General features: G+C 42.9%; 1 protein-coding gene across 1 annotated transcript in view; it reads left to right on the top strand.

The window, feature by feature from the left end:
- The first annotated feature begins 11,650 nt into the window (after positions 1-11,650).
- The window catches only part of CSNK1G1 (casein kinase 1 gamma 1), a 48,166-nt gene continuing 37,774 nt past the window's right edge, over positions 11,651-22,042 (top strand). The window contains exon 1 of the mRNA XM_063142740.1: positions 11,651-11,707. The gene's annotated coding sequence lies outside the window, so the exon portion shown is untranslated. The remainder of the gene's footprint in view (positions 11,708-22,042) is intronic.

Below are 22,042 nucleotides of genomic sequence, written 5' to 3'. Positions count from 1 at the left end.
ATAATTGTATTTCTGTATTCTTCATTTCTAGTTTAATAGGGCCAAAATGCTCTTCAGGAAAAGGTCTCCTACAGAATCAATCATAGACAGCTCCTGACCTCAGGCTTACAATATGAAACGAGACACAAGGAAAGAGCAATGGGGAGGGAGGAGGTAAAAAGCATGATGGTGATGGTTGATTCAGTTGCCCAGATGGATCAGAATATACATATTCTAAAGCCAATTGTACTTGTAGAGTCTAAGAGTGATATGCCATATGTCGAGAAACTAAGCAGAGCCCTCTTTAAATAGGACCTTCTGAAAAGTTTTGAAACTCTCTGGAAAGGTGATGAATATTAGGATTGCTGGTAAGTGGAGATTAACACGTGTCAGGGTAAAAAACATTGAAGTAGATAACTGGTTTCAATTTAGTTACTAATCTTGTTTAACAGAATTGTGTGGCTAAATGGCTAGTGTTAATGTGGATAAAAGATGGCTGAGAATCTCATTTGAAAACACAGGTTAGAAAAGATTTGCTGAAGTGTTACTAGGTGGAATCCAGTTTGAGAGTAGACCCATTGAAATCAATGTCATAACTAATGTCCCATTGATTTGGGTCTACTGTAAGTATGTCTAAGTCTGAATCCAACCCATAATTTTGAAACTTGCAAACATCAACTGTGTATGTATAATATAAAGACTAGGTTCTATTTTGCTCCATTTCTGCTCCAGTGAGCTCAGTTACATAACCAGAAAGGACTCAAGACGCAGATGGTAAGTAAAATTTGAGAGGTTCATTGGAATTGCAGCATACAAATGGTGAAAGTATATAAACTCAATTCAATGTAGTACACAAGGCAATGCAATACAATACAGAACAATAAATCTTATTACTTCTTCCAGTCTAGCCATCTAGTTTAAAAGCATTTAAGTTTCTATGCAGTTCTAGCTGCTTAGCACTGTACAACAGAAATTCATAGCTATGACCCAATATAGTGGAACTAAGAATAGAAGCATCATTGTGAAACATATTGTCAAAAAGTTTAAAAATAAAATACCACTTCTATAAAATTAGAAAAAGTGTAATACCAAAAGGAAGAAATAAGGATGAATTTGTTTAAAAAACGCTACAAGAGATTAAATGTAAATTACGCCATTACACAAAAGGGGGAAAACAGAAAATATGAGCAGTAAAAACTAGAAAGAATTAATCCAATTAGACCTGTAAAAGTACCTGTGGCAAATAATCAGCACAGGAAAACTTACTCATGCATCTGCAAACAACAAAGCACAAAACTACTCTATGAAAACTTAGAAACCTAGAAAAACAAGGTCTTTCTTCAGTGATTTAGAAGAAAAAATGAAGCGGAAGCATAAAAACAGGCATCAGGAGAAAAAGAAATGTGTTCCTGCTGCTTTGTTCCCCTCACAACTCTTCTGTTTTTGTTTTCTGGTAAGACTAAACCTTTCTCACACCCACTAAGCATTTTCATGTTCAACCAAAAAGCAGCTCTGTATTGATTAATGGCTAAGGGAACTTTGTAAGTAACTTCTATTTTTCTTAATTGGGGGAACTGACATTTCCCAGGTGTCTTATCAAAGGAAGATTAAGTATGACTGCTTAATGGACCAAGGTCTGAGCTATAGTTTTTGTTCCGTTCTATCCTGTGACTCCAAAAGGCCTTCCCACCTGTACATATTTGGTCAAAGAAAGACCAGACTAACCTAAGACTGTTTTGGAAAGTTGCATAGTTATACATAAACCTGTGTGCACCAGTTGCTGGGGAACATGGGCGGGAGGGTGCTGTTGCACCATGTCCTGCTTGTTCATCCCTGGCGGATGGCTGGTCGGCCACTGTGTGAACAGAGTGCTGGACTAGATGGACCCTTGGTCTGATCCAGCAGGGCTCTTCTTATGTTCTCTTAGCATTGCTTTAATGTTACAGCAAGAATGAGAATAGATTTTTTTTTCATATTTCTGAAGGCTGCAATATTTCATCAGTGTAATAAGCTTAAGGGCTATATACAGATAGAGGTTTGTTCAATAACAGCCTTTTAAGGACTAGAGGGGTCTACCACACATGTACACATTTCTGTTTTCCCTGTGTCAAACTTTTGAAGTGGTGGGTAGAGGAACACTCAGCTTTCCCTAGCTCCACTATATACTAAAATATGGTTTGACTTGAAGCTTTTATATTGTTTTCTTCCTAAAAGAAAGAGCTGGTAGGCAATGTCTCCAAGTTGCTGTTCTTGTAACCTTGATCAGTTTTGCAGGCTTACTTAAAAGCTATTTTGTGTAAGGTTGTAGTAGCAATGCTCCATAATTTAAACCTGAAATTACAGGAAATAAACCAGCTGCCTTGGCTAGATTATAGATGCACATTCTCCTACTTAAGAGAAACCGTCCTTTCATTCTTCAAAACGTCAACTTTGTAGAAGTTTTGCAAACTTAAATATTTAAAAACTCAATTAAAAAAAGTTTTGAATAATAGCCAATATTTTAAAAAGTGAGATGTTTGTATGCCTTTACTAGAAATTTGGTTAACTGGAAAGTAGGCTTTTTTGTTCTAGTAGATAAAAAGCTAGCAAAACTGTATGAAAAGATGTCTACACTTAAACAGCTTTAAATTGTATTTCTTAGGTGTTTAGATAAAATTTCAAATGCCATAAACCAATGTAGTTTCAGTTTCCTTAAGGGTGGATTTGCACTGGATTAGCTGCAATTACTGCTATACATTAGCTGCAATTATTGCTATAATGAATTGGCACTGTGTTTCTCTTGTTTACAATTGGACTTTGTATAGTAAAGGCATAGACAATAACTTGTATTTCATGACCTTTTGCTCCTATTGATTACATTCCCCCCCCCTCTATACTTTATATAACATCTGCCAAATGAAGATAATGCTTCAATTTTTGGATAAATTGAGCTATAGTCCATGAAGGTTTGTGTCACAATAATGTTGTAATGCTAAACACAATTACTGGCAAGTTCAATCGAAATTAGACTTAATTATACAGCACCATCAACTTTATTTATTACATATTTATACTACCCAACAGCCTAGGCTCTCTGGGCAGTTTACAACTAAAACCATACTATAACAATCCAGATTAAAAAATTTAAAATCACATAAAACCAGAATAGGTTACAGTCCAGGGAAGGCTTGTCTAGAAAGATACGTTTTTAAGAGGCCTTGTTTTTTTCTTTTAAGAGTACAAGAACACAGGTCTTTGCAGGGTGTATTTTTGCAATGTAAAGCAGCTGTCCCCAAACTGGTGCCCTCCAGGTGTTTTGGACAACTCCCACAATTATTGTCCATTAGACATGCTTGCTTGCTTGGGCTGATGGGAATTGTAGTCAACAATAACTGGAGAGCACCAGGTTAGACAAGGCTGTTGTAAAGGGAGAAGCAATGCATCTGGATATGGGGAACAAAGGAAAGCGAGCGAGTCAAAGGTAAAATCAAGGCTAAATGCTTATTCAACATGGATGATCATAGAATCAGAATATAGGGGACTATAAGGCCATCGAGTCCAACCCCTGCTCCATAATGACATTGTCAAATGGGGAATATTGCTGCCTAGGGTAGTCTGTATGTAGGCGGGATATAAATTGAATAATACCAGGAAAGGTGATGAGAATTGTTCCTTACATGTATTGAGTTAAGAGATGAAACAGCCTGTGTAAACATGCATAGATGTACACTACAGGTGCTATCCTATACCTGTTTAGACAAGAAAACCCTACAACTCCCAGCATTCCCTAGCCAGGTATGCTGGGAGTTGTAGGCCTTTTTCCGCCCATAGGATTTGCGTCCTAAATCCGTTAGTCCTTAAAATGGTACAAACCTCTCTGGGATGTTCCAAAATCCAGGGACAGTCAATACCATTTTTAGGATCAGCCAAAACAGTATGCTCCACACTGCAGTCCATCTTTGGCCGTAATAAAGACATTCCCTAACTGTGGATGTGGAGATTTTTCTTATGGACCAGCTCGGCTTGCTTTATTTATTTATTTATTTATTTTAGTGTATTTTTATCCCGCACCTCAGCCAAAAGGCTCTCGGAGCAGCTTACAATTTATCAATAAAGAAGACAGTCCCTACCCTCAGGCTTACATTCTAAAAAAGACATGACACACAAGGAAAAGGGGATGGGGAGGGAAGAGGGAGAAAATAAAAAGAAATTAAGGAGACTGTTTAGGCTGGTGGGACGGCCTTGCTCTGTCCTCTCATCTCCCAATGGAGGGGCAAACCAACAGCTCCTTCTTCTTCCCCACAGGGTGAAGATGTTAGCCCTGGGGGACGGGGGGTCCAACTAAAGCAGGCTCCGGTGGTCCCTGCCTGCTCCAGTCTCCCTGGCATCTTCATGTCTATGTCTCTGGGAAGTATTACACCGGCCCTGTGTCTCGTCTTCATCTTCCCATGTACCTCAGGCTTTCACCACAGGCAGTCCAGCGGCCCCCTGAGTCCCAACACAGAGCAACTCTTCTCAGCGAGGAGACCCCCACCCCACCCCCACACACCACGTGACCTCGTCCTGCCTCATCCCAGCCAACTTCCGCTTAGCAACCGAACGCGGTTGCTAAGGAGCGTTTGTGGCGGACGGGACCCGGAAGCAGTTTGATGACGCGGCCGAGGGCCGGCTCGCGTCTCTCCTATAGGGCGCTGGCTGGCATAGGGCGTGCCCGCAGGAAGAGCTTCCGGGGTGTCCCGCTCCCCCTTAGAGCGCCTAGCGAAGGAGGGGGCAGTGGCCCCGGGTTCGCGCCCCCTCCCGGGAGAAGCGGCTCCCCCCCCCTCAAGACGGTAGGAGGTCGCGGGCCGGATGGCCGCCTGCGTTCCCGATCGCCGCGTTCGGGCTTTATCCGTGTTCCCAGGCGCCTCAGGGCTGTTTTGTCCCCAAGGGGTCGTGTGCCGTTAACGGGAGTCGCCGACTGGCGTTGCTCATCGGGGTGTGAGGGAAGTGGGAGGAGGAGGAGGAGGTCGAGGAGGTCGCTTCTTTGAGCCAGGCATGTTCCGGCTTGCCCGGGCAGGTCTGTTTTCGCTTTGACAGCGCTCGGCGTTGTTTCTGTGGGGCCAAAAGTGAAGGTTGGGGGTGGGGTGGGGTGGGGTGGGCGCACGCGCGTGCGTGTCCTTTTGGGGGAAGCTGGGTTGCCTTGAGGTGCCCCTCGCCGCCCCCCTCGCCTCAGACTTGGAAACGGAGCTCTCCAGCCACGCAGGAGCGTTTGTGCTTCGATATCGCGCAGGCGGAATCAGGGTTTCCTTTTGTGTGTGTGTGTGTGTATCTCTCTCTCTCGTTTTTCCGTTGCAACCCGTTTCCAAGAAAAAAGTTCCAACTCCGTGGCTTGGACCAAAATATTGAGAAGCGTGTAACGACAAAGGACTGGCCCGTAAGGAGGGTTTCACACGTCCCTGTATGTGGGGAGGTGGAAGAGCCTCGTAGCTACTTCCTAGCCTTCATGCAAGCAAACGCTGGCTCTGCCTTAGCCACGAGACAAAATGAAAATGAATAACAATAATAATCCTGCTGTTTTGCCGGGTGCTGGACACGATACAGCACGTCAGAACTGTCGTGTGGGGATCAGGCCAATGGTCTGTCTAAGTTTAGGCTTCTGCCTACAGAAAGTGGCCCGCTGGATGACCTGTAGGGGCTTTTTAAACGATTTAATGGGAGTGTTTGTATAAATAGCAGGTGCTATATGGAAGAATTCTGCCTCTGAATATGAATTCATGTGTTTGGCTATCAGGATTAATAGTCACTGATATAGTTCTCTGGTCCCTCTACTTAATCCCTTTTAGAAACACCATTTCTGCCACGAGGTTGTAACACAGTTCCACTGGCTAGTTATGTATTATGAGAGTTTCTCTTTGTTTCATTTAAACTTGAGGTCACAAAAATTGCAAGTCAACAAGTTCCTAATAGTTTTGAAGTACTCTGGAGGTCTTGAGTGCTTCAGAACCTGTATGTTTGTAAAACAGATGCAGTCTTTTTAGGAAGCCAAGCTAAACAGTTCAAGAGGAGTGAGGATGTGGCTGTACCAAAGAAACTAGGAATTCTTTCTGCTTCCTCTCTGCCATGAGCCTCTTGAATGTATTGTTTTTCCTTTCTAAGCCTTGATGACTCAGTATATAAAATGCAGCAGCTTATTATGATGATGATCTGTACCGAGGCTGATACAGATATGTATGTATTGTTGTGCTTCTTGCTGGCTAGCATCTGCATTTTACTGGCTTTGGAACTGAAGAAGCATTGGACATATGAAGAAAAATCATCTGCTATTAGGGTGTCAAAGTTTAATTAATTAACTTATTGTCTGTCAAGTTAAAGCTACTGTGTCTATGACATGCTTATTGTGTGTAAGGATGTTGAAATGAGTATGTTACAATTATGAGAATGTGTGTATTAGTGTGTACCCTATAACAAGAGGTGTGCTTAAGCATATTTCATTGAGAGTAAGTCAATTTATCAAGTCGTGTTAGAATTGGACTGTGTTGTATGAGAATCAAAGCAGTTTGTAGAAGTGTAATTTACACTTCAAAATTGCAGAATTTTCTAAATTGTACATTTTGCTGCAAATTTAACTTCTAGTGTCAATGGAATATATGCATTTGCTTCAGCATGACTTCTTTTTAAAAAAACATTTGTTGGGGGCAGGGGTTTAGCAGCAAGTTTGCTAAATATTTCAATAGTATATGAGTGAATCCTTTATCAGGTATGACATTCAGAATTGCTGGCATGTCTTAAATATAACTCTTCATGTTGATTTTAACAATTGTAGAATATAATAAGGCATAATCGCTATTACCAGATGTTGCCTTGATCCATATCATTATGCGTGCCTTGTCACTCTGCACTCATTGTACATTGCTTCCTGTTTGGTACAAGGCATCTATACTGTTTTAGTAAACTGAAGCTGTGCACTTTAGGAGTAGAGCAAACTCTACACATGCAAGCAAAAATAAAATATTGGCACCTTGTTCTAGCAGCCTTTTGTTAGGCATACTTACATGGATGTAAGTTCTGTTGTTTTCAATGGAATGGGTTGCAGAACAGAACGCATTAGTGTTTTTATCAAATATATTAGACTGATAAATTACTGCAACCTTGATTATAAACCTCATTCCTGATGCATTCTAGAATAACTCCTTAGCATGCAGCAATCTAGTTTATGGCATGGTGTTAGATCAGACAAAGTTTTATGTTCATCTAGCAGGGCATTTGTTCTAGAACTGCATTTATGGGTTCCTCGGTGGCCTCTGACACTTGCAGGAGCTTAGTAACAGAGCCAAAATAATTTTGTTTCTGGCTACCCACTGAACATTGCATGTGGAAGTTGCACGCATGGAATTTTGCAAAGGAGGCAAAATATACTTTCAAATATATGTTAAAAGATTAATCAGCCTGGATCCAGTTTTAGTCAGAGTAGAAATCAATGGGTTTTAACTTAGTATGACTGAATCTGGACACAGCCCATATTTGCTGAAGAAACGTAATTGCAGAGGCTGGATAGATCCTATTACTTATGGCACATAGGTATTGCATATAGCAAAATGACCATCTCTTTCAGGCCCAACCTCTCACTTAGTGTTATCAACATGGAGACCTGGGCTGAACATGAGAGTTTGTTCTTTCAGGTATATATGCTTGATATCTCCTGAGCCATCCTCTTGGAGACAATCGTGAACAAGCTTGACATGTAGGAATTGTTGGGCTGTAAACGTGCATGACTGCATAAAGACAACCATCTCACTCATTGCTGACTCATATGCAGTTTAAGAAGAACTATTACATATAATTTGCAAAACTGAAGTGCAAATATATCAATATGGAGAACAGTTCTTTTCAAACTCTATAAAGCCAATTATCTTTGAGATAGCTGTCTTCATGTACATCCCACAGTTCTTCATGTACATCCTCTCCAGATGTTCTGTCCCACAGCACCCCCACTCATGATTGGGGTGCTGGCTAGGGCTAATGGGAGTTGTATCCCCCCAATGTTTTGACCTACAAATTGCCCACCTCTGCTTTAGACTGTCAAACTTGTTCATGAGTTGTCTCCAAGAGCTTGGATTTGGAGACATCCGAGTCAGCCAAGCCCATCTGAAAGAACCACTTCCCACACTTATCTTAGGTCTTTGGATGTATAAAGTTGGTCAACTGTTTACAGTTATGTTTGAAGGGAATGTCCACAGTGCTATATATGATATCTGAAAATGTCACTGTGCTGGGATTTGTCTAGCCCAGGGGTGCAGAACCTCTCTCAGCCTGAGGGCCAAGTTCTGGTTGGGAGATGCTCTAGGGGGCTGCATTCCAGTGGTGGGCAGCGCTGAAGACAAAAGGGGCTGGGCAAGAATACTGAAAATACCAGCATATTTTAGTCTGAAGCTCCTTCTGCCAGTAAATAAGCTGTAAGAGAGGAATTTCAACATTTTAGAAAAAAATGCACACAAGCTGGGAAATCACAAAACAATTGGGGTGTGGCCAGGGAAAGTGGGCAAGGCCTTCTGGGAACCCCTGAAGGAATAGATTTGACCCCCCAGGATTTAGGTTCTGCACTGCCGGTCTTGCACATGACCGGCAGTGCGGTGAAGACTTTTGGGGGGAAATAGTTTAAAAAAACAACTCAAGTTTTGATAGGATATTTTACAATCCCATGTAAATAGACTGGTAAGTAGGTTCTACTGACCTCCCTGGGACTTAACTGCTCTATCTGTGCTATGTGAGATTGCCCTTCACGGATGATTTACAAACTTACATATGCATACATTGTCCTGCACATGAAAGAGTGACCAATTTTTATACTGGGCTCCTGCATTAGCAGTCAGTTACTTGCAAAAGCAGTGGCTAGCAATACCTCTGCTACTCTGAATTTCTATTTATTTATTGCATTTTAAACCACCCAATAACCCAAGCTCTCTAGGTGATGTACAATACATTAAGACCATAAAATAATGAATAAAACCAGTACATAATAAAACCAAGATAAAGCCAGCAGCAAAGAGTAAAACACTACAGCACCCAAGTAAAATCACCTGCAGCTATGATTTAAAAGCATTAAAAGCAGTTATTTAAATGCCTGGAAACTTCATCTGATTCTCCAAAGGCCATAACATAGGTGCTAGATGATAATCTCTGTGGAAGGGATTCTATGGATGGCATGGCACCACTGAAAAGGCTATCTGCCTCACCTCATTTGTCAAGAGTGCCTGGAGGAGGGGCTCAAATGATGACCTTAGGGTCTGAGCTGGTAGATATGGAAGGAGACACTCCTTCAGATAACCTGGTCCTAAGGTCTTTAGGGTTTTAAAGGTGAAAACCAGCACCTTGAATTGGGCCTGAAAATGGATTGGCAGCCAGTGCGGACAGCAAAGTACTGGCATAATATGATCACATTGACTGGTCCCAGTTAGCAATCTAGCGGCCCTATCTTTGACTAATGGGAATTTCTGGATTGTTTTCAAAGACAGTCCTAGGTATAACACATTGAAATAATCCTAATGGGAGGCTACCAGAATGTAAATAACTGTTGGGAGGCTGTCTCTGTCCAGGTAGGGTTGTAGTAGGTATATCGGCCTGATAAAAAGCCTTCAAAGCCACTGTGGCCACCTTTGCCTCTAGTGACAATGACAAATCTAAGAGCACCCCTAAACTACAAACCTGTTCTTCCAGAACAGGTTAAACACCTTTTAACTGGACAGATGAATCACCTACAGCAAATATCTCTGTCTTCTCTGGATTGTACCTCAGTTTATTGTCCCTCATCCAGTCTATTACCCTGTCCAAGCAGTGGTTCAGAATATCAACTGCCTTTCCTGTATTAGATGAAAAGAAGTAGTAGAATTGGGTTCATCCACATAGTAGTGGCGTCTCAGCCCATATCCCCGGATAACCTCTTAGTGGTTTCATGTAGATGTTGAAAAATATGGGGGATAAAATAGAGCTCTGAGACAACTTATAACACAGTTGCCATAGAGCAGAGCAATAATCCTTCATCACCATCTTCTGGAATCGGCCATCCATCCAGAAGTTGAACCAGTGGGCCACAGCTCCCCTCTCCCCATCCTAACTCAGGCTATCCAGTAGGATACCATAGTCAATTGTATCAAAAGCTGCTGAGAGGTCCATGAGAGCCTGGGCTTGACCAGTAACTGGGATTGACCAGTTGTCTTTAATAGGATAAAGCAGGTTTCGCTGTTGTGGTGTTTTGCTGTAGGAAGCCACTGGGAATTCAGGCTTCATGGTTATCTAATGTGTTTATTTCTCTGAGAAATCTTTCTCAATTTTGTTTAGTGTTAGAATAATGGTTCCAGTTCTAAATCAGCATCTAACAGCCATTGTTGAGTAGCTGGTGTAACTATATTCAGGTATGACAGAAGTAGTTGGTCAGTAGTAAGTTACATATTAGAATGTAAGCCTATGCTATTAGAATGTAAGCCTATGCGGCAGGGTCTTGCTATTTACTGTTTTACTTTGTACAGCACCATGTACATTGATGGTGCTATATAAATAATAATAATAATAATAATAATAATAATAATAATAATAATAGTTAGGGGCTGCAGGTTATTGCCAGTCTTAAAGGAACAAAAGTGTCATCTAGAGGTATTCTCTGACTTGGTGCTGCAGTTTGTATTTTTTTGGCCAGCAGCATGTAGTACTAACTTCAGTTAATTTATTAGCTATGACAGCTGCTGGGCGAAAAGGACTTTTGCAATCCTCATTCATGCCTTTGTAATTTCTAGGTTTGACCCTTACATTGTTGTAAACAAAGGGCTACTAAAATAATTCACAAGATTGAGCAGAATAGCCCATCCTGTCTACCTGACTAGTGCTAGGAAGAGGGAATTGGTTCAATCGGTGCTGGGAGTTATATGGGCTGCAAATTAACTTCCTGGCCCAGTTCTGTTAGAGTGTTATTTCACAAAAGAAAACACCTTTCCCCACATAAGCCCTGCTGTACCTTGAATACCCCTGTACAGGGAGAAAAAAATAGCAGGGAACCAGAGTGGAGCTGCCTTTTGAGATGGCTTCCTATTCGTTAGAATGGACTAACCATAGAAATGCCCTGAGTCCATTTCAGAAGCAATGTAATGCTTATATTAGGAACATCTTTAAATATCCTAGTACTTATTTGGTTTGGATTATAATTAAGATGCTAGAGTCTTAAATTTTGTTTTTTGTTTTTAACTGCCTTGAGCATTTTGGGAAGAAGCGCAGGGAATAACATCAATTAAAACAGTTGGTTTTATGGTAAACATTCATTTGTTGCTCAGTTCAGAGCCTTTTAAAATTGCAAATATGTGAGCAAGGCTTTATTTACCTTTTAATCTACGGCTTTTACACAGTATATTGTAGGTTTCTTGTAAACACAACACGGCTGAGGAATGATACCTGTCATGGTAGAGACAAGCTCACTAACAAGATGTGTGAGTGTGTTAAAGCGTGGGAAGTGGCAGTTGTTTTTATATTGAGTTTTAATTACGTTTAAAACAAATCATATACCCATAAGAAAGCAAATTTGCTAAGCAAATTTATTCTAAGCCGTGACTTATGGATATTGCAAAACTTGATGCTGCAAAATTCTCTTTCCAGCCTCTTCGCACTATCAGGGTTCAGCTCTTCCTGTAGCCACCTACTTGTTCAGTTTCTTGGTGCTGTTGCGTGGGCACAACTGTGAGCTGCTTCCATGACAACCACCTTCAGCTGTTGACTGATCTGCAAATAGGTAGTTAAGCTATGCAGATTTATTCAAATTGTACATAGGCATTGATATGTATTGGTGAGCTGGTAATATTAAGTCTCAGTTTTGCTTGTTTATCCAGTGAAGACAAGCCTAGTCAGACTGTAATCTCCTCTTCCACTGTGTTCCTTCAGCTTAATATTCTTGTAGCTGAGCCCTAGTCATATTCATTTTCACACTTGCATACTTTTTGAGAGTTTTCCATGACACGATCATTGTAGTAGCACTGCCATTTGCAGGAACGTCTTCCGCGCATTGTGTTTGCTTTATTGTGTTTGTATTGTGTTAGTAAGATACTGTCCACTAATCTTTGGAATGATGTTGAAACATCTGGTTGTCCAGAATGACGTGTGCATTATCTAATATAAGTGTTAACTATTAGTATTGTCCCAAATAAGAGTAACTTGAAAAAAGTGCCATTGTAAGAAAAAGGATGAGTTCATTATGATACGATGTTTATCTCTTTCAACTTTGACATACTGGTCCTGTTCTCATGATTGTGGTGTGATTAACAAGCCACCGTGGCTTATTTAATCCTGTTATGCGTGCCAGTCACATTTCCATAGTTATTCTTCCTGGCACGGCTTGTCATGTTATCTGAACCCAGGAAGCATAGCTTGTTTGGGGTGGGCAGCAACACTCAAATAACCCAACAACAGCTCATGGGTTATTTGAGGGTTGCTGCCTCCTCAAACAAGCTATGATGCTCAGTTTCAGACAACATAGCAAGCTGTGCCAACAAGGCCAATTAGGGAAATCTGGCTAGCGGGTGGTTCATCTGTGGTGAATGTTTGCCCTGTCCTGGATGGGGTTGCACTCCCCCTAAAGGATCGGGTCCGTAGTTTGGGGGTGCTCTTGGATCCAGAACTGTCACTTGAGGCACAGGTGAACTCAGTGGCAAAGAGCACCTTTTACCAGCTTAGGCTGATATACCAGCTGCGCCCTTATCTGGACAGAGATAGCCTAGCTACAGTTATCCATGCTCTGATAACCTCTCGTTTGGATTACTGCAATGCGTTATACGTGGGGCTGCCTTTGAAAACGGTCCGGAAACTTCAACTGGTACAAAACAGGGCAGCACGCTTACTAACAGGGACTGGCCGACGAGACCACATTACGCCAGTCCTTTTCCAGCTTCCAGCTTCATTGGCTGCCAGTCCAGGTCCAGGCCCGATTCAAAGTGCTGGTATTAACATTTAAAGCCCTAAACGGCTTGGGGCCACATTATCTGAAGGAACGCCTCCTCCCATATGTACCTGCCCGGACCCTAAGGTCATCTTCAGGGGTCCTTCTCCGTGAGCCCCTGCCAAAGGAAGTGAGGCAGGTGGCTACCAGGAGGAGGGCCTTCTCTGCTGTGGCACCCCGGCTGTGGAATGAGCTCCCTAAGGAGGTTCGCTTGGCACCTACATTATATGCTTTTAGACGCCAGGTGAAGACCTTTTTATTCTCCCAACATTTTAACAATCTATAAATACATTTTAACATGGTGTTTTAAATTTGTAATTTTGCATTGCTGCTGTTTTTATCTGGTTGAGCTTTTTTATTGTATTTTATATTATGGTTTTATACTGTTGTTTTATATTATGAATGGTTTTAATTTTTGTGAACCGCCCAGAGAGCTCCGGCTATTGGGCGGTATAGAAATGTAATAAATAAATAAATAAATAAATAAAATAGCACATGTGGTAGGGTTAACATGTGGTAGAGCCTTCAGCGTGGTGGCCCCCCTCCTATGGAATTCCCTGCCTCTGGAGGTCAGGCAGATGCCAACTTTGTATTCCTTTTTGCGCCTCCTGAAAACGTCATTGTTCCAGGAAGCCTTTCCTTAATGACCAGCCATGGTTCACTTTTCATTTCGCTTCTTTAAAAATCTATTTTAAGGTGTTTTATTCAGTTTTTATCTTATTTTATCTTGTAAACCACTCAAAAATTTTGAATGGAGCAGTATATACATATTGTAAATAAAATAAATAAATAAACAAGCCTCTGTGACTTACTAACCACGCTGCAACAATGCGAATGGAGGGTCAGTCATTTGTTCAGCTGTTCTCAGTTGCAGAGGGAGCAATTGGGCAGTGTGCATCAGCATGTTCCTTGTAAGCAGTGACCTGATTCACAAAGAATGTTAACCCAAAGGGTTTTTTTACACATGAGTTGTTGAATTCTCCAGGTTGGTGTGAGGAAGGCATCCCACAATGGGTTAACTCCCCCTATCGCCCAGGAAAAGCAGGGACTCACATGACTGAGTTTTAAGCCCTCTATTGGTCTGAAGCTCCTCCTAGCCAGTTCGTCCCTGCTTTTCGCCCAGGACAGAGCTACTTCTCATCTCCTCCTATCTCAAGCCTATACTTATCTCTATTTCTAACACTTTTTAAACTTCTTCCCTCTTTGACTTTCTTTCTCTTACCAAAAACAAACAAACAAACAAAAAACGCTTTTCTGCTTCCTTTTCTCTGCCGCTTGCCTATCATTCTCTATGACCCCTCCGGCAAAGAAAACCATTTCGAAGCCTCAAAAGAAAAAGAAAACAAGGACTCATGTGAGAGTCGTTAGGAAGCCATCAGCAGACAAAAGGATGACCTGCCAGAAAGGTCAAGGAGATAACCAGTTTGCCGGCTTAGGCTGCCGAGGATCAAAGAGATCACCAGCCCGGAGGCCAAGGCCCCTCGCTGAGTCTCTTACACACCAGGAACGGTGCGATCCCGGCCTCAAAAGATGCGGCAGAGACTGAGGGAGTGGGGGGGGGGCTCAGCACGCCACCCTCTCCACTCAGAACAAGAGGAGGAAGCAACGGAGCAGCTGGATGCTCCAACAGCATCAAGGGTGAGATCAAATCCATTCTTTCTCCCCCACGTGGATGTTTCCCGCCAAACAAAGCGGGCGGCCATTTTGAGTTGCAGTTTTGATTCCAACTTGCAAAGGGAAGCCCCTCCTCCTTCCACCTCCTCCATTGCTCAACCACAGAATAATGAGATAGCCCCAACGCCTATCCTAAGCATGGCTCAAATAGATAAATCTGTTTTAGCACAGATCACTAAGGCAGTACTGGATAATCTGTCTGACCATTTGTTAGACAAGCAAACCTTGAGATCAAGCCGTTCTGCAAAACGCACCAGAAGCTTGCACACTTCTGAGTCTTCCTCCTCTCCTCCTCCACAATTAGAAAACAAAAATAAAAACAATGATAAAACAAAAAACAAAAATAAGGCTTTCAGGTCAAAACAGCCCAATTCTTCCCATAGTCTGCACTCATCAGCAGGCTCTGGGGACGGCTCTCCAGACCCACACTCCATAGCCAAAGGTCGCTCTAACAAATCCAAGACCCCCTTGGCTGAGCCCCACCATGACAGTGATTCCTCCATAATGTCACTGCAGGAGTTCTTTTCAGAAGGAGAGGAGGGTGGATGGTCAGACATAGAAATTACAGACCATATCTCGGCTGATCGATTCTTTAACAAAGAGGATTTTTTACCTTTATCGTCCAAAGCAATTGTCTCTCTAGCTAGTGAGCCAGTACAACCCGACAAACAGCAATCTTTATCTAGAGGGGCAGCGATGTTTCCAGAACCCAAGCCAACCACCAGAGAGGTACCTTTTCCCAATTCCTTTAATAAATTAATGAAGGAGGAGTGGACATCTCTCCTCCAGGGGGAAAAGGGAGTCAGTACAGCGCAGAGGTTTTATACTCTTCCTCACAATGTGATGGAAGAATTAAAAATTCCATTAGTAGATGCCCCTGTGGCGGCCTTGCTCTCAGGTGCTGTATTGCCAAAAGATGGTGACTTTCCCCTAAAAGACCACGGTGAAAGAAGATCAGATACAGCTTTAAAAAAGGCGCATGAAGCTTCAGCATTAGCTTTAAGGGCCTCAGCAGTATCATCTTTTTTCGCTAGAGCTTCCATCTTATGGGTGGAAGACATAATAAACAATAAGGAATTAGATCAGCCTACTTTATACAGAGGACTGCTCAAACTCTCTAAATCTTTTGCCTTCCTGGCTGATGCTACACAAGATGCGCTTCAAGTTTCAGCCCGCTCCATAGCAGCTGCTAATGTGGCCAGACGTTCCATTTGGCTTAAGCACTGGAATGTTGATCTTCCCTCAAGGGGAAATCTTGCGACTGTGCCTTTCACAGGTGCACACCTTTTTGGAGAAGAGGCCTTAAAAAATGTCCTCATAGAGACTAAGGATAAGAAAAAAGTTATGCCTTCATCCTTCCGGCGAGAAGATAAAAAACTCATCCGGTCTTATACATCCTTTCGCCCATTCCGGACCACTAACCAATCTTCCTTTCGATCCAAAAGCTACAGGTTTCCTAAACCAGCATGGTCCAGATCCCGCTTTCAGCCCAGAAGCGCCAATTCCTCTAGCGCTTCTGCCAAACCCCCTTCTACTTTCCAGGCCTCAAGGTCTGGACGACAGCAGTTCTGACGCCAGGGAACCCTTCATCGGGGGGAGACTTCAACATTTCCTCCTAGCATGGGAACAATCCACAGACGATCGCTGGGTCCTGGACACCATTTCCCATGGTTATCTCATAGAGTTTTGGAAACAACCTCCCTCGGTTCATCCCATCCCCCACATCACAATCCGCCACCAAGAATCACATCATATCTACCGCCATACAGCATCTACTTCAAATAGGAGCGATAGAACCAGTACCATCCATAGAAAAATACGAAGGTATTTATTCCATCTTATTTCTAGTAGCCAAAAAGGGCAAGGGCTGGAGACCAATTCTGGACCTCAAGCATCTGAACAGGTTTGTCAAATATCGAAAATTCCGTATGGAGACATTGCAAACCATCAAAGAAGCCCTTCACAAAGCAGAATATTTGACTTCCATAGACCTCACAGAGGCATATCTGCATATTCCCATCTCACTACCTCACAGAAAATTCCTACGCTTCACGTACCAGAACTATCATTACCAGTACAAAGCACTTCCATTTGGCCTATCCTCGGCACCCCGCATCTTCACCAAGATCATGGTGACACTAATAGCTCATCTCCGGCTAAAGAGTGTGCATATTTATCCATATTTGGACGACCTTCTTATCCGTTCTGTTTCCAGTCAGAAAGCCTCGCAGGATCTACAGACAACTGTCGAGTGCCTAGAAAGACACGGCTTTGTCATAAACAGAAAAAAGAGCCATCTCACACCCACCCAGGTCCTCTCTCATCTAGGAGCACTCATCGACACCTCCAAGGGTTTAATATTCCTCTCCCCGGAGAGAATAGTCAAGCTTCAGGACCGCTCAAGGGCAATTCATCGGCAAAGAATAACCAACTTAATGGATGCTGCGCATCTTCTGGGTTTAATGATCTCATGCCCCGGCATTCTCCCGTGGGCCAGGCTGCATTCTCGCCCCCTTCAGTGGTTCCTATTACCCTTCCAGGCTCAAATAGCAAGGAGGGATCGCCTCCCAATACTTCTCCCTCTGCACATCAGAGACTCCCTCATGTGGTGGCAAGACCTCCAAAATCTGCAGGTGGGCAGCTCCTTCCAGGAGCCTCAGAGGATCTTACTGACAACAGATGCCAGCCTCAAAGGGTGGGGAGCCTACTGCAACTCTCTCCTGGTCCAAGGAAAATGGAATGCAGAGGAAAAATGCCACAGCATCAACTGGCTGGAGCTCAGGGCAGTACACCTGGGTCTAAAAGCATTCTCACGCCATCTGCAACATTCTCATGTCCTAGTCAGAACGGACAACACAACAACAGGAGCCCACATAACACGTCAAGGGGGTTCCAAATCCCTCTCCCTACACCTGGAGGCCCAGAGCATGCTATTATGGGCCGAACAGAACTTAGCCTCCATATCAGCCCAACACATCAAAGGGACCCTGAACCATACAGCAGACTATCTGAGTCGGCAACAAATAGACCCAGGGGAATGGAGCCTACATCCAGCAGTCTTCCAGAGAATCATACACCATTTCGGCCCACTAACGCTGGACCTGTTTGCATCCAGGCACAACCACAAGCTGCCAAGATTTCTCTCCAGATTCCAGTCTTACGGAGCCGAAGGGATAGATGCACTATATATCAACTGGCCGAAAGAGAGGCTCTACGCATTCCCTCCAATCCCCCTCCTAGCCAGAGTTCTACAAAAAATCAGAAAGGAACAAGCCACTGTAGTCCTAGTAGCCCCCTTCTGGCCCCGACGCCCCTGGTTCTCCGAGATTCTAGCCCTAGCAGTGCAAGGTCCATGGTTCCTGCCCCAGATCTCAGATCTCTTGTCTCAGGGACCAGTACTGCACCCAGATCCAAACTGGCTCAAACTAGCCGCCTGGCTGCTGAGAGGTCCATCTACTTAACTCTGGGTTATTCTGAGGATGTCATATCCACCCTGCTGGCATCCCGCAAGGACTCCACCACCAGAATTTACGAAACAACCTGGAAGTCCTTCTGCAGGTGGAGTGAAAGGGAGAAGCTTATTCCACGGGCAACAGGTGTCAAGGAACTCCTAGCCTTTCTCCAACAAGGCCTTCAGATGGGTTTAAAACCGGGTACCCTGCGCAGGCAAACGTCAGCCCTGTCATCAGTCCTTTCCAGGCCTGGTAGGCAGCCACTAAGTTCACACCCTCACGTCAAAAGATTCCTCCGTGGAGCAGCACTCAAGAGTCCTCCCATTGTCCATAGGTTTCCTTCCTGGAGCCTACATGTTTTACTTTCTGCATTGACTAAACCTCCCTTTGAACCAATTGCCTCTATTCCACTACACATTTTGTCACAAAAAGTTCTTTTCCTTGTGGCCATAACATCTGCTCGCAGAATCTCAGAGTTATCTGCCATCTCAATCAGAAAAGGCCTTATCACCTTCCATAAGGATTCTGTCGTCCTTCGAACAGACCCGACCTTTATCCCTAAGGTCAACACGCTATTCCATAGGTCACAGGAGCTTATTCTGCCATCTTTCTGTCCTAACCCTTCTCATCCACAGGAGAAGGCCTGGCACAAGCTGGATGTCCGCAGAGCCATTAAAGTTTACTTAAAAAGGACAGAGTCCTTTCGAAAATCTGATTCACTTGTTTGTTTCCTTTCACCCTGTGGCTATGGGCAAGAAGGTTACCAGATCTACCCTAGCTAGGTGGTTAAAAGCATGTATTTTTTTTTGGCCTATGAGGCCTCATGCCTCCCCAAGCCATTAGGAGTCACAGCTCACTCCACTAGAGCAGCAGCCACATCAGCCGCTTTAAGTACTAATGCCCCTCTGGCAGAAATCTGCAAGGCGGCCACCTGGACAAGTCCTAATTCCTTCATAAGACATTACAAAATAGACACATATGCCTCAGCGGATGCCTCCTTTGGCAGGAGAGTCCTCCAGCAGGTTGTAGGACTACAATAGACTCGGCTTAAGATTTTCCCACCCAGATAAGGGGTTTTAGCTTTTGCATATCCCATTGTGGGATGCCTTCCTCACACCAACCTGGAGAACGGAACATTGGTACTTACCGAGAAGGTTCCTTCTGGGTTGGTGTGCGGAAGGCATCCCAACCACACCCTGAAACGCCACCGAGTCTATCAGGCCACTTGTCTCTGCATTTAGCCGGCCAGACCTTTTCCTAAGGATCCTCAAAGTTTGTACTCTCAGATTGATTTCTAAGTACTTACTAATAAGTTATCTGTTCCTCTGTGGTTCTTCCTTACCTATGATACAAAGAGATGCTTCCTTTCTCAATTTCTGAGCTTTCGCCATGGACGGAACTGGCTAGGAGGAGCTTCAGACCAATAGAGGGCTTAAAACTCAGTCATGTGAGTCGCTGCTTTTCCTGGGCGATAGGGGGAGTTAACCCATTGTGGGATGCCTTCCGCACACCAACCCAGAAGGAACCTTCTCGGTAAGTACCAATGTTCCGTTCTGGGTTGTCATGATATACAAACCCAGCTGCAATAACAAACCATGGGTTGTTAACAATGATCAACCCAGAAGGAGAACCTATGGTTTGTTGTTGGGTTGTGAACTCTGTGTTGTTAAAATGATGGGTTGTCATTATTTGAATCCAGAGCTATGGGTTATCCATGGGCTATATGGATAGGAATAGGCGGAATAGCTGGCAAACCCAGCCACTGTACATACCAGTATTCTTTCACCGCAAATACATTTGTGGTATAGGGAGTGAACAGGCGAAGGAAGAGGGAAACGAACAACCCAGACTCGGGGAGACTGTGTATGAAATGTTGTCCCGATCCTGCAAACATCTAGTGCTTTAAGAGCCATCACCACCTTGTCGGTAATGCTAGAAACACTGAATTAAGCCCCTTTACTCCACACATCTCTGCTCTCATTGGGATAATGTGGAAAGTTAAAACAGACTGCTGTGATGTTGTCAATGGGTGAAACATGACTCAGATTATACACAGTAAGTTAATAAACTACGCACAGTAGCTTATTTGTCTGTTTGTGTGGGGGATAACAAAATAAGCTACTGTGAGTAGCTTTTTTACCTATCATGGCTTAAAGTGATGTCTGAACGCAGCCGAAATGATTAAACTGTTTCGTTTGATTCTAAGAAGAATGTCCAATGGCAATACTCTGACTTGCCAGGCTGAAAGTGATTAATGTAGTTTTCCTTTCTGTTTGTTCTGTTAGGTAGCTTAAACATGAGCAGAAAGAACTCTGTTTCCACAATCCAGAAACAGGAATTATTTGGTGGCTGTTCGGCTATGCAATCAGACACACAATGTCTGGGATAATCTTTCCTTCCCAGGACTCTATTCCAGTATAGGAGGATTCAAGGAAATGGAATAGCTTGTGTTTATGTTAGATTGTTGAACAGAAGCTGTGTTGTTCTGTACAGCACCTAGTTTTTAAAGTTCTCGATACATTTTTATTATTCCTCTAAGAATAATCCACAAGACTTGTCCTCTACTACTTATAATTTGTAACTTGATAAAATCAGAAATGAGTGTATTGTTCAAATAGTTGTGGTTGTACTCACTTGAACTCATTATGTTGTCACAGCCATCTAAGTTCTATGAGTCTCTCACATTCTAGGATGACAGCCTTTCAACCTAAGGTTTTACTCAAGACATGTAGCTTAGGAACATAAAGATTTTTCTTTGGGATAAACAGCAAAATGGTCTTGTACCTATCCTTTCTGAGCCAGGTATGACCAAATAATTAGGTTAACAATAAGTCATAGTCCAAGAGAGTAGTAGTAGATATTTCTACATTTCTATAATACCTCTTCTGGTGTTAACTTTTTCTCTAGTTAAAAATGAAGCAAACTCTTGGATACACTTTCTTGGACCTTTTTTCACCTCTTGTGTCTTCTACATGGGCTTTTTGTTATTTGCTGCCCTGGTACACGTGTTCATATGAACATGGGGAGATGCCTAATGCCAGGTCAGACAATTTGTCTAAGTAGCCCAGTATTGTGTGTTCTGACTGGCAGTGGCTCTACTTTCAAATGAGATCATAAAGCCACCCTTTACTTCATATGTTGCAACATCCACCTATGAGCTAGACAGTAAAATGACAACGGATTGGTGAGCTTGATTTAAGTTTAACCAATATTTAAGCTAATTTTGTCTCACAGTTTCTGAACTTGGGGAGGGCCCCTAAAGTTAACTGGACTTCTATCATCACCTTCACCGCCACCTTGCCCCACAACAGCAATCTCTTAGGTGGGTGAGCATGTGGAGATTCTCATGTGCAGTGGCATATATCCTGCTGTTGTGTACCAAAAATGGCTGGGATAAATACGTATTAAAGCTTATCCTAGCAAATGTGCAGCCCCCTCAGCCATGTCTCTAAAGATGTAAAATGTCCAGATATTTTGAAGCCATGGGGAAAAGCCATGTGTATATCCCTGTTGTGTTGTATTTCTGTTTTGTTCTTTGAAATAATGGAAATTTGGGAAGGAATTGAAATATATGCTGTACTTATTTTCTTATCAGTAGTAAACTGTATTACTTTAAGAATGTATAATGCATTATATATCTTAGCACATAATTGTAGTTTATTTATTAAAGTTAAAGTATACATGCCTTCATTTTATTCAAACAATGACAAATATACCCAGTATTAAAGATGGAACATCAAGCTGCTGCCTGAATAAGACATGTTTTTAATCTGTCTAGATTCAGTAAATTATAGAATGCAGTGCTACAAAATGTGGTGGCCAGTAAGTTCTAAATATCTCAAAAAATAAAGGGTTAAATGCATTTGTGGAGGATAGATCTAGCAGTGCTCATCCATGATGATAGTACTCAGGTGTCATGTCTAGCCCTGCTCCCCCTGGGTTGGAAGAAGATGTTTCAGGTGATCAATCAGAATCAGACTCTGAAGTAGAGGAGTCGGCACCAGAAACA

Source organism: Elgaria multicarinata, chromosome 16, assembly GCF_023053635.1.
Source record: "Elgaria multicarinata webbii isolate HBS135686 ecotype San Diego chromosome 16, rElgMul1.1.pri, whole genome shotgun sequence".
Taxonomy (NCBI): Eukaryota; Metazoa; Chordata; class Lepidosauria; order Squamata; family Anguidae; genus Elgaria; species Elgaria multicarinata.
This window is presented reverse-complemented; position numbering and strand designations above follow the sequence as displayed.